At 48.8% G+C, this 15,426-nt stretch overlaps 1 pseudogene; it reads left to right on the top strand.

The window, feature by feature from the left end:
- Positions 1–11,042: 11,042 nt before the first annotated feature.
- LOC129399301 (anaphase-promoting complex subunit 13-like) lies at positions 11,043–15,011 on the top strand (annotated as a pseudogene).
- Positions 15,012–15,426: the final 415 nt, after the last annotated feature.

Below are 15,426 nucleotides of genomic sequence, written 5' to 3' on the forward strand. Positions count from 1 at the left end.
TGACTGCTTTCCCTGGAGAGACGTGGAGCACACAAAGCAGGCACTCTCCTCTTCACCCCCCTTGGTTCCTCACATCTCCCACACTGACCAGCGGCAGACACAGGCTGGCACTTCTGTGTGACCATCCATCTTGACTCGAGCTTGGGTCAGGCAGGATACACCCTGTGAGATCAGAGGTCACAAGTTTCCCTGGGCAAGAGCAATTTCAGAAGGAAGACACCCAGATATGCATCATCTGCTGTCCTGAGTGGCTGTTGTTTGGCCATACAGTTGGTGCCCAGACTCCATTTGGGGGCAGGTGTTGGAAATTCACCTCATCCTCTGTTCTTGTCTGAACAACCAGATTAAGTCAAATGAGTCCTAATTTGACCCTACCCTTGAGTCGCTGAGAACCATCAAACAAAATTACCTTTGCCCTTGGTGGCCATTGGTTGACAGCACTTGCCTGTCAGGGATTCCCAACATTTGATACAGAGAGATGCGTCTTGCACTTAAAAGGTTCCCACCATGGTGCTTCCCCTGTCGGCTTGTGTTTTGCCATTTGACTTTGGTGGTTTGTTTTTCCTTGGAAGTAGAAGTTGTACTTTTTTATTTCTGGAAGTTGTGTCAGGCCCCTCCAAGGACACCTCCTCCACCCCAGACTTTGGCACCCCATCACAGCTTCTGTTCTTCCACAGCGGCCACGGGCCTTGAGAATGAGATCACAGTTTGAAACCCCTTGTGTGGAAGGCCTGGTGGGCCCACAGAGCTCTTTGTCTGTCGTGCCATGCCCTTCTGGATTCCACATGCAGCCCTGAGTGGGGAGTTAGCTCAGAGCTTCTCTGTGGGAGGTAAAGAAAAGGCCCAAGACCACAGGTCCCTCCCCATTGCAGGCCTTGCTCAGTTAAGCCAATGAGAACAGCTTTGAATTACCCACCCCTACTTCAAGTAACGTTCCTGGGGAATTTTTGTTTTTGTCACACCTGGCAATGCTCAGGGGTTACTCTTGGCTCTTAACTCAGGAATCACTCCTGGCAGTGCGTGGGGGACCATATGAGATGCTGGGGATTGAACCTGGGTTGGACATGTTCAAGGAAAACCACTGTGCTACCTCTCCGGCCCATGTTTCTGGGAATTTCTACAATGCAGTTGACAGAAAGGGACCTTAGAGGTTTAGTGCTTTTTGTTACTTTGTACGGGAATCACTAAAACAAAACATTGCATGGAATATGCCATGCCTGTAGGAAACGGGGAGGCAGTTTTGCAGCCCAAGAAGGGCAAGACATGGTTCTGTCCACATCAGTCTCCCATTTTACTTATTTCCATTCATGCTTTCTCTGTCTTACTCTGCAAACCTGTACCATGTTTGCAACTACATCTGCTCCTTGTGACTCTCATCTGTGCCTACAGTCTGAAAAGCTGGCCATGTTCCTTTGTCGAGTTGCTCTTGGCCTGTGGCAAGCTTATCTCATTGTGGATAGTTTTCAAGTCCTCTCTGATCCCTGTTCACCGCCAAGTCTCCTTAGCTCAAATCTTTATCTTTTCACCTTCACAATTTTGGGTGCAGTTTTAGATTTACAGGTACACTGAACAGAGAGAACACAGTGCCTTATGCCCCTCAACACACCTGTTTCCTCACTCTGACAGCTGTATCGCTTTTTACCATCCTATAGTTTTGCCTTTTCCAAAATGACATGTGATTGGAAAGAGAATGCAGCCTTTCGGTCTGGTTTCTTGCACATAGCAATGCGCATGTGAAATCCTGCCCCCTCCACCCCCCCAAAATAAAGGCTCAACAAAGGCCAGAAAGAACTCAGAGTGTGGTGGGGCACCTACCTGGCATGCCGAAGGCCCCAGGTTCAATCTCCAGCGCCACATGGTCTCCAAGCACCAGGTAGTCCCCTCCCCCAGCCCTCCACCACATCACTGGCTGAGCACTGAAGCTTCAGGCCCTCACCTCCAAGCCAAGCATCACTGAGTATTGCCCTCAGCTGTGAGGCTCTCTTTAAAAAAAGAGAAGACACTCCCTAAACTGAGGCTAGTGATGTGGCTCCATGCCAAAGCATATGCTTCTCATGTAGGAAGCCCTAGGTTTGCTCTCCAGCACCCTGTGCTCAAACAAGCTTACCGTACTAGGAATACTGGAGAACTTTCTCAGCTTGGTAACCTTTTACCCTTTTGGTTTGGGGGCCACATCCAGGGGTGCCCAGGGCTTATTCCTGACTCTGCACTCAATCACTCATGGCAGCAATGGGGGACCATATCTGAGGCCAAAGATCGAACCCAAGTCGACTGCACACAGGTAAATACCTTGCCGCAGCTCTAAGAGAGGAGTGGGTGGGAGGGAGCTTAGGGTACTGGTGGGGTGAAGCAGACACTGGGATGGTGTGTGTGATGTGAGCGGTGCTGAGTTAGATCTGTCCCTGCCCATGTTTGAGGGAAGCTCTCTCGCTGGCCAGCTGGCTTGCTTGTGGAGAACACTGGGTATGTTGAGAATGATTACTTAGGCCCAGAGAGAGTGGGTTAGACACTTGTCCTGCATGCAGCCGACTCAGGTTCTATCCCTGGCACCACATGTGGTCCCCCAACCCTCCCAGGAGTCACCCCTGAGCACAGAGCCAAGAGTAAGTGCTGAGGGCCACTGGGTGTGGCCTCAAAATAAGAAAATTTGAAAACAGAATGTTACTGTCTCCCCCGTGTCTTCCTGTCTCTGTCTCTTGCTCTCAGTGACTCTATCACTATTACACATAAAAGAAGAGGCCAACTGTATGTCCCCCTGCTCCCAGCTCCCGGCTCCTGCTGCTGGAGGGCTGCGGTTTCTATTTTCATCTGTCTCTACAATTTGGGAGCTCTGTCCTGTGACCTCAGTGCTCCAGTGGATCTGAGAATGTCATTGATTTTTCAGTCAAGTTGTTTTTCTTGCCAGGGCAAGAGTAATGGCTTCGAAGCTTTTTCCATAGGAAGCTAAATAAGATCTTTCTTGTTTTTATGCTGGTTTCCCATGCTTTTTCTAAGTGTCTACAGGAGCAGTGCACTCATCAGTTGTAATTGAAGAAAACTGTTAACTTCATTTTTTAGAACCTAACTGGAGGGCTGGAATTTCTGAGAAAATAAGAACCACAGAACAGGGCATATGGCCCAGTGCTAATGCACAGGTGTTAGAGATAGGAGACTTGGGTTTGATCACATGCACACAACCACAAAAATGCCAGCATCTTGCCTCATCCCAACTATCGGCAGCCAAAGATTGTTTACATGACATATGACAATTGCATTCAGTGCTTCTAGTAATTAGCAGAATGCAAATTAAAGATGTGGGGCCAGGGGCTGGAGCCATAGCACAGCGGGTAGGGCATTTGCCTTGCACGCAGTTGGCCCGGGTTCGATTCCCAGCATCCCATATGGTCCCCTGAGCACCGCCAGGAGTAATTCCTGAGTGCAGAGCCAGGAGTAACCCCTGTGCATTGCCAGGTGTGACCCAAAAAGCAAAAAATAAAAATAAAGATGTGGGGCCAGATACTACAAAGGGTAGGTAGCTTGCCTTGCACGCAACTGGCCCCAGTTTCATCCGTGGCATCCCATGCGGTTCTCTAAGTAACACCAGGAGTAATTCCTGAGTGCAGAGCCAGGAGTAACCCTTGAGCACTGATGAGTGTGGCAGACAGGAAGAAAGGAAGGAAGGGAAGGAAAAGAGGAAAGGGGTGGGAAGAGGGGAGGAGAAGGGGCCTGGGTTGGCCTGTATAAGACCCTGAATTCCACCCCCCCTTTCACATGCCTTCCCCACTGAGCACCACTGACTGTTGCCCCAGTGATCCCCAAGTATCTCCATCAATGGCCCCTAAACAGTTTGCTAAAATATGGGCCAGATGGGGTGGGAGGGGGTGGGACGGATGATGGGGTCATCAGTGGAGAACGGGCACTGGTGGAGGGATAGATACTCAAGCTGTATATGACTGAAACATAAGCATGAGAATATGTAAACCTGTATCTGTACCCCCACAGTGATTCATTAATAAAAAATTAAAATTAATAAAAAATAAATAAAATAAAATATGGGCCAGAGAGTTAGTACAGGGCTTAAGGCTCTTTCCTTGAACCTGGCCAACTCCAGTTCAATCCCCAGCACCACATATGGTCCTCCAAGCACCTCCAGGACTGATTTCTGAGCACAGCCAAGAATAAACCCTGAGCACTGCTGGGTGTGGCCAAAAAAATTCGAAATCAATAACGGGCTATGTAGTGAGACCTGGTTTTGATCACTCTACTTTGATCACTCAAACCCTGCTTGGCATTTTTTAAACAAAAGAGAAGTTATAAAGGCCAAATGTCAAGTTGTAAGGAAATATGTTCCCTTTGGCATTGCTTATAATTCTATAAATGAAAACTGTGGAATCTGGCAGATGCTGACTGGAACCAATCAGATGAGTTTGACTCAGTAATTCCATTACTGGGATTTATTTCCCTAGATAGTAATTCAAGCAAGAACAGCCACATATACAAAGATGTGTTTTCCAGCATTATTTGTAATCGCAAAAATAACAAAAAAAAAAAAAAAGGTGAGTGGAATTCACATCCGAATGTAGCAAGTCCGGACCACAGCCCAGAGAATGTGAGGACCCTTAAGGCTCCTTTGCTCTGAGTCTCCCTCTAGCTCCCAGGCCCCAGCCACACTAGGAAATCAGTTTTCTGTTGACTCTGAGATCGTGCTGCTCCTTCTCTTAGGCACGTTGCAGAAGTCTGGGAGCACCCCGTGTAGCTTGCTCATTTGGGTGGGCCTGCTCTTAGGAGCCCTATCCACGAGCCCTGTTGTTGGGGCAATAAGAGTTTAAAGTCTAGAAACTGGAGAGACAATACAGCAAAGAAGGTACTTGGCCTTGTATGCAGCTGACCCAGGTTCAATCCCTGGCACTGTGCTTGGGCCCCTGAGCACCTGAGTACAAAATCAGGGGTGAGCCGGGTGAGCCCTGAACACCATAGGTATGGCCAAAAAAAAAATTTTTTTTTTTAATTCTAGGTCCAAGGAGATTGCTCAGAGGGCTGTAGTATGTGCTTCCCATGCCAAAGACCTGGGTTTGGTCGCCAGCATTGCATGATTCCCCTAACATTGCTGGGAGTAACCCGCAAGCATCACCAAGGTGGCCCTGGTGATCCCCGGTGTCACATCCTTGGACCCTAGCACTTAGCCCCTGGCCACGTTGGCCGGGTATTACTGGGAGTGGTCCCTGAATCCCTTGAGCACTTCTTGGGAAGCCCCCCACAAAAAAGCAAGATGCAAAACTTCAGGTTTTGCCTTACACATACTGTACTTTCAGTGTCTGTGTTTTAACAAGATCCCAGGTGACTCATTTAAGTTATGAGAGCGCCTGCAGGTTGCATGTATAGTTCCTCTAAAAATAGAAATTCGCTTCATTAGTCACTATTTCTAATGAAAACAGACTTTCTTTTCTCCACTGTGAGAGGCTGGCCTTTCTCCTCCCAATTCTTCCACTGGCACCAAGCACTGAGGCCTCCGTGGCAGCTGGCACACGCCAAGGACAGCATGCTGCCATGGCAACCACTTTCGTCAGGAGCTTCATCTCATCTCTGCATTTACAGCCTTCTCTCCTCAGTCCTGAAGCTGGGACATTTTTAATTTCAAAAGAACAGAAGATGGCTTGCGGTTGCTATGGTAACAACAGCATACTTCCTGACGGGCCTGAATAGCATCAAGGGAATGAGCCAAACACAAGGGATTTTAGCTCTATGGGGGGCGTCTGTGCACAGGCACCTTCCCCCTGGCCCTGAGGGGAGCCTGTGTATGCCACAGTCACCTCTGCTCAGGCTACCTGCCCTGATGTCTTCTAAGGGTCTTTGGCAGGATTCCAGGATCGATGATGAATGACACACTCAAAGACCCTTCAGTAAAATTGCTCCCTAGTGCTAGTGGCCTCTGTGTAAGTCTGTTCCAGGCACTATAACAGAACATCCCTGATGGGGCCAGGGGGGAGGATTAACAAGCAGGACATCCTCATCCCACAACTCAGGAAGCTGGTAGTCCAAGTTCAAGGTGGCTGTGAATCTGAGGCCTGTCCAGCCTGAGTATGGTCCTCTTGTCCCTGCAGCCTCACGTGTTATTCCCACAGGTGGGCATGCACCTGTCTGCATCAGCATCCTCTTCCCCATAAGGGTCCCCTAGTCAGCTTGGGTCAGGTGCCCCCTCACTGGCTCGTTTGTAACGAATCTGCTCTTCAAAGACCCTCTCTCCAAACACAGTCTCTTCAGCAGAAGCCGGTGTCTTGATTCAACCCTCTGTGAACCCCTGTGCTGGCCAGCTCAGGCCTCAAGCTGTGCAAGGGCTGAGGAGAAACCAGTGAGCCACCTTCAGTGTCACCGAGGCCAGGATCTACTACACCTTGAAAATTGGTGGCCTGCCCTTCGTTATCAGGCATGACCTGTGCTGGGGGCTGCTGGAGGCAGCGCCTGTGAGGCAGTGCCTGGTGCCCACCACAGTGCCTACCATGGTCCTAAGCTCTCACAGGCGTGTGCAGGGACATTAACCTCTGCCAGTCTCTGTGCCGGGCACCTCTGGACACACAACTCCATTCTGGTATGGGAGTCGTTCCTTCAACATAGGCTCTCATGGAGACATGCGAAAATAAACGTGTCCCTGCCCTCGGGGGGCTCCCATCCCCAATCGGGAGAGATGGACAAGGAACAAAAGGGGAAGCAGGAACCAGGGATGTGACTTATGATAAAGTATTCCCCCTGGCATCAAACAAAGGAAAGAAACTCCTTGTCTAAGGGCTGGGTTGTGTGTTAAGGAGGAAAACCAAAACCCAGTGAGAAGAAAGAGGCTTGATGGGCTGGGCAAGGCCCTCTGCAGCCCAGAAGATGGAGGGCCTTTTCTCTGAGAAGACATTGGGTCTAATCCTGAAGAAAGAGGGGCCCACCACAGGGAGACGCAGCAAGCACAGGGTCCCTCAAAAGAAGGTGCTAGAAAGTGAGGTATATCTTGAGAGCAGTAAGGTTTGAGCAGGAAAGAATCTCTTATGTTGGAGTGACAGTACCAAGGTTAAGGCACTTGCCTTGTTGGTTACTGACCTGGCCTTAATCCCCAGCACCACCACATTTGGTCATCCAGAACCACCAGGAGTGATCCCCAAGCACCACTGGTTGTGCCCTCACCAAAAAAAAAAAAAAAAAAAAAAAACATTCCTCTCCTCTCACTTCTCCCAGAGAGCTCTGGTCTTTGCCAGACTTTCAAGGGGTCATCTGCTTGCCCTGGCATAGGTGTCTTTAGGGTGCAGATGGCCCATAGAAGGGAGAAAACTGTGAGTGGAGGTGGAGTGGTGCCATCAGGGTTAGAGCCACCTGGTGGACCTGTGTCTTAGTCCACTCCACCGCTGAGTGTCTTGTCTCTGGTGAGTTTCCTTCTGTTGACCTAAAGATTCAGAAGTCATTTAAAAGACAACCTAGGGGGCTGGAGCGATAGCACAGTGGGTAGGGCATTTGCCTTGCATGTGGCCGACCCAGGTTCAATTCCCAGCATCCCATATGGTACCCCGAGCACTGCCAGGAGTAATTCCTGAGTGCAAAGCCTGGAGTAACCCCTGTGCATCGCCGGATGTGACCCAAAAAAAAGAAGAAAAAAAAAGGCAACCCATCCTCACCCCTGCAAAAAAAAGGGGGGAAGGGCAAACCCAGGAGCCAGAGAGCTAGTACAGAAGATAGGGTGCTTGCCTTGGATGTGGCCAACCCAGATTCAATCCCGGCATTTCATATGGTTGTCTGAGCATTTCCAAGAGTAATTCCTGAGCTCAGAGCCAGAAATAACCCCTAAGCATCACCAAATGTAGCCCAAAAACCTAAAAAAAAAAAAAAAAGCAAAACCATTTTATTTGGGATTAAGAAATAGCCATTCAGAGGGCATAGATTGGAGTAGAAAACCTAAAACATGGATTAAGAAACAGTACGAGATGCTGGTCTTACATACAGCTGACCTGGGTCCAATCCCCATATCCCATGTGGTCCCCTGAGACCTGCCTTGAGTGATCCCAGAGCACAGACCTGGGAGTAAGTCCTGAGTACTTGGGTGTAACACAAAAAGGGCGAAAATAGGAGATGAAAAAGAAAACCTAGGGGCCAGAGCAATAGTACAGTGGGTAGGGCATTTGCCTTGCATGCGGCTGACCTGGATTCAATCCCTGGCATCCCATATGGTGCCCCAAGCACCGCCAGGAGTAATTCCTGAGAGCAGAGCCAGGAGTAACCCCTGAGCATTGCCCAGAAAGGACAAAGAGATCTGTTGAATTTTTTGTTTTGTTTCTTGGTGTTTCTTTTTTTAATTTTTTATATGAAGAAAAGAGGAAGATGAGGTAAGTGGTTAAAGGGTCACTTCTTGTTTACAAGTATAAACCATTCTTAGCTTATGTAATTGCTTCCTGATTCCCTAGAAAGGATGAAAAGGGAACTAAAGGATTCTCTATCTAGATAAAAGTGCCTAATTATTCGTTCTCAACCAAGTGAAAGCCTAATAATTTCCTGAAATGATCGCTCTCAGTCCCATCCAAAGGCTCCTGGACCTGTCGAGAAGAGAGGTGGTCCAGTTCTCTGTCTTGGCTCCCAGGAGCCTTTACAGAAATGGCCCCACAGATGTCAACACCTCATCCCTGGGTGGCAGCACTTTATTACCAGACCTCATTGCAGGGAGAGGTGGTGCCCAAGGCTCCACAGGGAGGAGATGCCTGGGGCTCCACGTGGGGGCATCCTCAGGGTGCTCAGGTGTGAACTTTTCCCCTGGGATACTAATCAGTAGCCTTCCTGTGGTGTAAACGATAACTATGGGTTTCACGGCTTTTGATGAATTCCAATCCCAGAGTGGTCTTGGGGCCCCCAAAATCTACAGTTGGCATCAGAAGTGACATATTTTGCAGAACCATAGCAGAGACAGTGTAGCAAATGAGGGTGGAGTGGGGAGGGATATGGTGGGGCCATTAATGGGGGTTGGTCAAAGGACTGTACAGTTTAAAAAGCAAACCAAAAAAAGGCTTTTTGGGGGGGAGAAGGGAGGGGGGCTGGCAGCTGGAGCAATAACCCAGCGGGTAGGGCACGCGGCCAACCCAGGTTCAATTCCCAGCATCCCATATGGTCCCCTGAGCACCACCAGGAGAGATTCCTGAGTGCAGAGCCAGGAGTAACCCCTGTGCATCGCCGGGTGTGACCCAAAAAGCAAACAAAACAAAAAAAAAACGCTTTTTATATTGATTGAGGTACTGTGATTTACAATATTGTTAATGGCGGCTTCTCATGTATATAATTCCAATGCCACACCCACCACCAAGTACCCAGCCTCCCAATGCCCCTTCCCCTTCAAATTAGTTCTGTAGATCAGTTCTCCCATTGTGTTGCTTTTGGCCATTTGTTGCTACCTTGCTGTGTATTGTTTTGTTTTTTGGGGGGTGCCACACCTGGAAGTTCTCAGGGCTTACTCCTAGCTCTGCCAGCTTGCAGGGCTCAGGGGACCATGTGCATTTCTGGGGATCGAGCCCAGGTCAGCCATGTGCAAGTCAAGGGCCCTGTGCACCATCCTGGAGCTCCAGCTACCTTGCTTCGTGTCTAGCCCAGCATGCTAGAGAGATCATTCTGTCTCCCTTCCCTTCTGACTGCTCTCAGCATGATGGCCTCTAGCTCCATGCACGTTGCGGCACATTGCACAATTTTGTTCTTTCTTACTTGAGCTTCACAGCATTCCATTGTGTATATATAGCACAACTTCTTGATTCACTTACCTGTAGTTGGGCATTCGGGTTGATTTCATATCTTGGGTGTTATACTGAGCTCTGCAATGAACATAACTGTGGGTGTATTCTTTTATTATTTTTGTGTTTGAGGGTAGATGCCAGCTGTGTTTGGGGGTAGATGCCAAGAAGTGGTATCACTGGGTCACATAGTAGTTTTTTTGTTTGTGGGGGAAAGATTTGGGGGGGGGCACACCCAGCAGTGCTCAGAACTGGCTCTGCACTCAGGAATCACTCCTGGTGGGCTCAGGGGATCATATGGGATGCCGGGGATCAGACCCAGGCCAGCTGCTTGCAAGGTACTACCCATTGTACCTGTCTCTCCGTCCCTAGATAGTAATTCTGTTCCTGTTCTTGAAAGCTCTCCATATTGCTTCCCACAGACCTTGAACCAGAGGACATACCCATCAACCGTGCATGGGGGCTCCTTTCCCCCCACACCCCTCACCAACACTGGCTGTTTCCAGGCTTTTTGATATGTGCCATTCTCACTGGCATGAGATGATACCTCAAAGTTGTTTTTTTGTTTTTTAATTTTGTTTTGGGGTCACACCCAACGATACTCACACACCCATTACTCCTGGCTCTGCACTTAGGAATTATTTCTGGTGGTGCTTGTGGACCATATGGGGTGCTGGGGATTGAACCCTGGTTGTCCGTGTGCAAGGCAAACGTCCTTTCTGCTGCTCTATCACTCCAGACCCACCGCAGTGTTGTTTCTAATTTGCATTTCCCCAATTATGTGACAGTGAGTACTTTTTCATGTTTGTAAAGTGTCTTTTCATCTTCTTGTCCCATTTTTGGGTAGGGTTGTTGAATTTATTGTTGAATTTTGTGAGTACTTTGTAGATCTTGGATATTTGCCCTTTCTCTGATGTATTGTGTGCAAATATTTTCTCCCTTTCAGTCCGGCGTCTTTTTTTATAGCTTAAGTTTCTTTTGCTGTGCAGAAGGTTTGTAATTTGTTGTCCCATTTGTTAGTTTTTGTTTTTGTTGTCTCTGCCTCTGTGGTCAAGGATCCTGCCTTTTAGTCTGAGCAGTAACAGCCTTCTGGAGGCTTCTGAGGCTTCTGAGTGAGTAGGTGGGTGGTTGGGCTTGTTGTGAGTCTGTGAAGAATAGAGTTAAGGAGGCAAAGTGCGCTGCTGAGAGGCCACTTCAGCAATGGCAACAGTCTAGTGAAGAGATGAGAGTGGTCCAGGCCCAGTATGAGGCTGTGGAACAGGAGCCAGCAGCACTCAGACCTGGGCCTGGAGCCCGATGGGAAGGAGCTGCCTTCAGCTCTGGTCCATGGCAGAAGGAGACAATACCTCTCTGAGAGCAAGACTGCAGCTGGAGGGGCAGGAGACAGTTCACAGGTGAGGCCTTTGTCTTGCACAAAGCTAACTAGGTTGAGCCTTGGCACAACATAAGATCCCCTGAGTACCAACCAGGAGTGATCCCTGAGTCCTGCTGGGTGTGACTTAACACCACCTCCGCCCCATCACTACACACATACTCACAGATTTTCTACTCTCTCTCTCTCTCTCTCTCTCTCTCTCTCTCTCTGTCTCTCTCTCTCTCTCTCACTCTCTCTCTCACACACCACACACACACACACACACACACACACACACACACACACCATAAATCAAATGGCTATGCCTTGAGGTTGGGCATGTTGAGTTTGGGGCATGACATAGTCCTGTGAGGGAGATTCACAGTGGGCAGTTGCTGAGACTTCCTGGAACTTCTGGGAAGGGTCTGTCTCACTGAGGTCACACAGGGAGAATCAGGCTGCAGTGGTATCAGCAGCAGGGTCTTGGTGGGGAGGAAAAGGATGGGGGGCGGGAAGAGAAGAGACTTAAGGACGGAGCCCTAGAACCATCTCTGTGCAGAGATGGAGAGTTGCTGAGGGGTGTGAGCGGTAAAGAAGGAAGAATGGAATCCCCAGAAGTGAAGAAATTGCGCGGGTGGGCTAGAGCGATAATGCAGTGTAGTGGATATTTGCTTTGTATGTGGCCAATCGGGTTTGATCCCTGGCACCCATATATGGTCCCCTGAGCGCACCAGTAGTGACCCCTGAGGAATGAGCCCTGAACACTGCTGAGTGTGACCCAAACCCAAATAAGCAGAAGCATGCAGGCAACCAGCTCTGTGAAACGCGACTTGGACAGCGACACATATCTGACTGGCTCATGCAGTCTGGCTCTATGCAGTGTGGACACCTGGGAAGGAGGAGTCTCAGCAGCTACTCTTGAGCTGTCTTGCTCCAGAGCACTGCAGAGAGGCCGGGGCACCACCACGGATGTGTGGAGATGACATGTCCAGAGGACACCCCAGTTAAAGACATTATGAAGGCAAGGCCAAAAGTCTGAAACGAGCCTGCAGCATGTGTGGGGTCGACACACGGGGGGCACACAGTGCCATGGAGAACACGTGTTGTTCCTGGTGGTGGGGCTGGCTGGACACTGCAGGTGGGAACAAGAGGAATGTCCGTGCGTTCAATAAGGTAGAACACGGGGCTAGCTGAGGGGGAGGCTGGGAGGAGGCAGGGATGACCTTCCAGGACAGGAGGAGCGGAAACAGACAGGAGAGGTAGAGCTGGAGAGGGCTGCTAGGGGGACCCCACTGTCCAAGAAGTTAATGGCGTCAAGGTGGAGCAGAGCTGAGTGACCATGTTTATCCAGGACACGTGTGGATGTGTGAGGAAGAGAGGAGGCATGCACAGGAAGCAAGAGACTGCCCTCAGGGGGGTGGCGGGGACAAGCTTGGTGCGGCTTTAAGCACAGTGAAGGTGGCTGATGCTGGGATGCTCGTGAAGGAGGGAGATAAGAAAGCAGAGTCTAGGGATTCCCAGAGCTGCTTGAGATTGGGGGTGGGAGGGATGTGGAAGGGAATGGGGTACGGCGATGGGAGCCAGTGCTGGTGGCAGACTGCAGGCCACAACTTACAGGGGCCTTGTGTGGTCTCTGAGCCTGGTACAAGATGTCATTCACAAAGCTAAAATAGACGAGCCAGAGAGATGGCACAAAGGGTAGGGGCCTCGGGACTGGAGCAACAGCGTAGTGGGTAGGGCATTTGCCTTGCACGTGGCCGACCCAGGTTCGATTCCCAGCATCCCATATGGTCCCCTGAGCACTGCCAGGAGTGATTCCTGAGTGCAAAGCCAGGAGTACCCCCTGTGCTTTGCCAGGTGTGATCCAAAAAAAAAAAAAAAGGGTAGGGGCCTTGGCTTTGCATCAGTCCCCACCACATGGTGCCCAGGGCACTGCTGGGAGTACTCCCGAGCACTTGGTGGGTGTGGGGTAGGGAGGAGATAGTGAAAAAGAACAGAAATCTGAGGACATTGAACATAATGAGTATTTTTTTCTTTTTTTTTTAATATTTTTTTTGTACTTTTTTTTTTTTTTTTTTTTTTTTGCTTTTTGGGTCACACCCAGCGATGCTCAGGGGTTACTCCTGGCTTTGCACTCAGGAATTACTCCTGGCGGTGCTTGGGGGACCATATAGGATGCCGGGGATCAAACCCGGGTCGGCCGTGTGCAAGGCAAACGTCCTACCCGCTGTGCTATCACTCCGGCCCTGAGTATGGTTTTTCTCTGTTTGGGGGCCATACCTGGGAATGCTCATGGCGCTGAGCTCAGGAATTACTCCTGGTGGTCTCAGATCATATAGGATGCTGGGGGGTCTAACCCGGTCAGCCATATGCAAGATGAATGCCCCACCCGCTGTACTATCACTCTGGCCCAAGAGTATACATTATTAAAACACTTCCTCTCATGTATGAGAAAAATGTAAATGTATTTTTTTAATACAGGGGCCACTCCCCAGCGGCTCTAGGAACCTGGGTCCCCTCACAGCAATGCCCTGCTGGTGGTGTGGGCCTGAGGGTTCAGTGGGGTGGGACATTCCAGGCCAGGGATTGAACTCAGGGCCTTGCACATGTCACCAAAGCTATTTCACAGCCTTATATCAAAGGTATTATTTTGCAATTTTTCACTGTGGCCAAATTTGTTACCAAAATATTCCCATTCTGAGTGTAGAATTCAGTGTATCAATTACAAGCATTTTGTTGGACAATTATGACCACTAGTCCCAATTTCTTTTCTTTCCCTCAAACAGAAATTGTATTTTCAATGTGGAAAACATTTGAAAACAAAACTTCAAATGTGTTTTTTAGGGCTGGAGACAGAGTACAGGTGTTAAAACATTTGCCTTGCATTCAGCAGACACCACTTCGATCCAAGGCACAAATATGAACCTCTGCATTGCCATGAGTGACCCCCAAGCACAGAACCCTGTGCACTACTGGGTATGGCCAACCCCCTTCCTATTGTCCCCCCCCCACATACACACACACACACAAAGGAAATAGAGCAAAAAACCAAGTGTTAAACTGCTACACACAGCTATTGAAGATGTTGCTGAATATTATGCAGCTACTTAAGATATCTACTAAAAATCACAGAAACAAAAAAATATCCTGTCAAAACTAGGATTTTTTTTCAACAGAGGAGCCTGAGGAAATATCTTTACAATAGCAAAAGAAGCAAATTTAACATAAAGGAATCTTGAAAAAATAGCCATGTGGATCTTGGAGACCTGATTGTCACTAACCCCGATCTAAAAAATAAGCATCTTCACAGCCACTTGGTAACAAGATCTATGCAAGCTGGGAATTGGAGACATGAAGAAGAGAGACAAAGTTCTGAGAATCTTTGCACCTAAGGAACAGAGATGCTCCACAGAGATCTGGAAAGATACACTGGGCTCCAAACCCTGGTCTTATAAAGAATGCTACTATGTATACAAATGTGTATGAGAAGACACATGTAATGGTAACAATGTTCTTTGTGATCACAGGCAGTGATAATGTTGGTTACTCCTCCTCCTGTGTTCCAGACCATGCATTACAGGAGATGGAACCCAGGATTACCGTGTACAAAGCATGTACTTTGGCCTATTTCTCCAGGCCCCAACTGTGATTTTTTAAAATCACATGATGATAATAAAAGAATATGGAGGGCTTTGAGGAAGCTGATTGCGATAAGCTGCAGGAGATTGGATAATGAGATACAGAGAGATGGAAGGAACTTGGATTTGATTGATGGTTTGGCAAGAAGGCAAGCTGCCTTATAAAGATACTGTAATACTATTGAATGAGCTTCCAGTACCCGAACAGGACAACTGGGGTACCACAGAATAAATTAAACAAGAAATGAAATAGACCTAGCCTTACAGTACCTCCACCAAAATGTTCCCCTCAGAGGTAACTAAAATCTTTACTCCATTTCCTCGCTATCTGGTTGTGGGCCAGAGCGATAGTACAGCCGGTAGAGTGCTTGCCTTTTACACGGCAGACCACCAGCATTCCATATGGTTACCGTAACCCACCAGGAGTGATCCCTGAGCATGGCTGACCATGGCCCCCAAACCAAAAGTAAATAAAATTAAAATACATGGGTCGAGACTGAAGAGATAGTGCAGTGGGTAGGTCCTTTGCCTTGAACGCCGCTGACCCGGATTCAATCCCCTGCACCTTATATGATTCCCCCGAGCACCTCCAGGATTAATTCCTGAGTACAGAGCCAAGAGTAACCACACATGCACACATACAAAAAAGGTCCAAAAATGGGGGGTGGGGGGTGGGGGGAGATCTATAGAGAAATGGTATGATACCGAAGAAATAATG

The sequence above is a fragment of the Sorex araneus genome, chromosome 11 (genome assembly GCF_027595985.1).
Source record: "Sorex araneus isolate mSorAra2 chromosome 11, mSorAra2.pri, whole genome shotgun sequence".
NCBI lineage: Eukaryota > Metazoa > Chordata > Mammalia > Eulipotyphla > Soricidae > Sorex > Sorex araneus.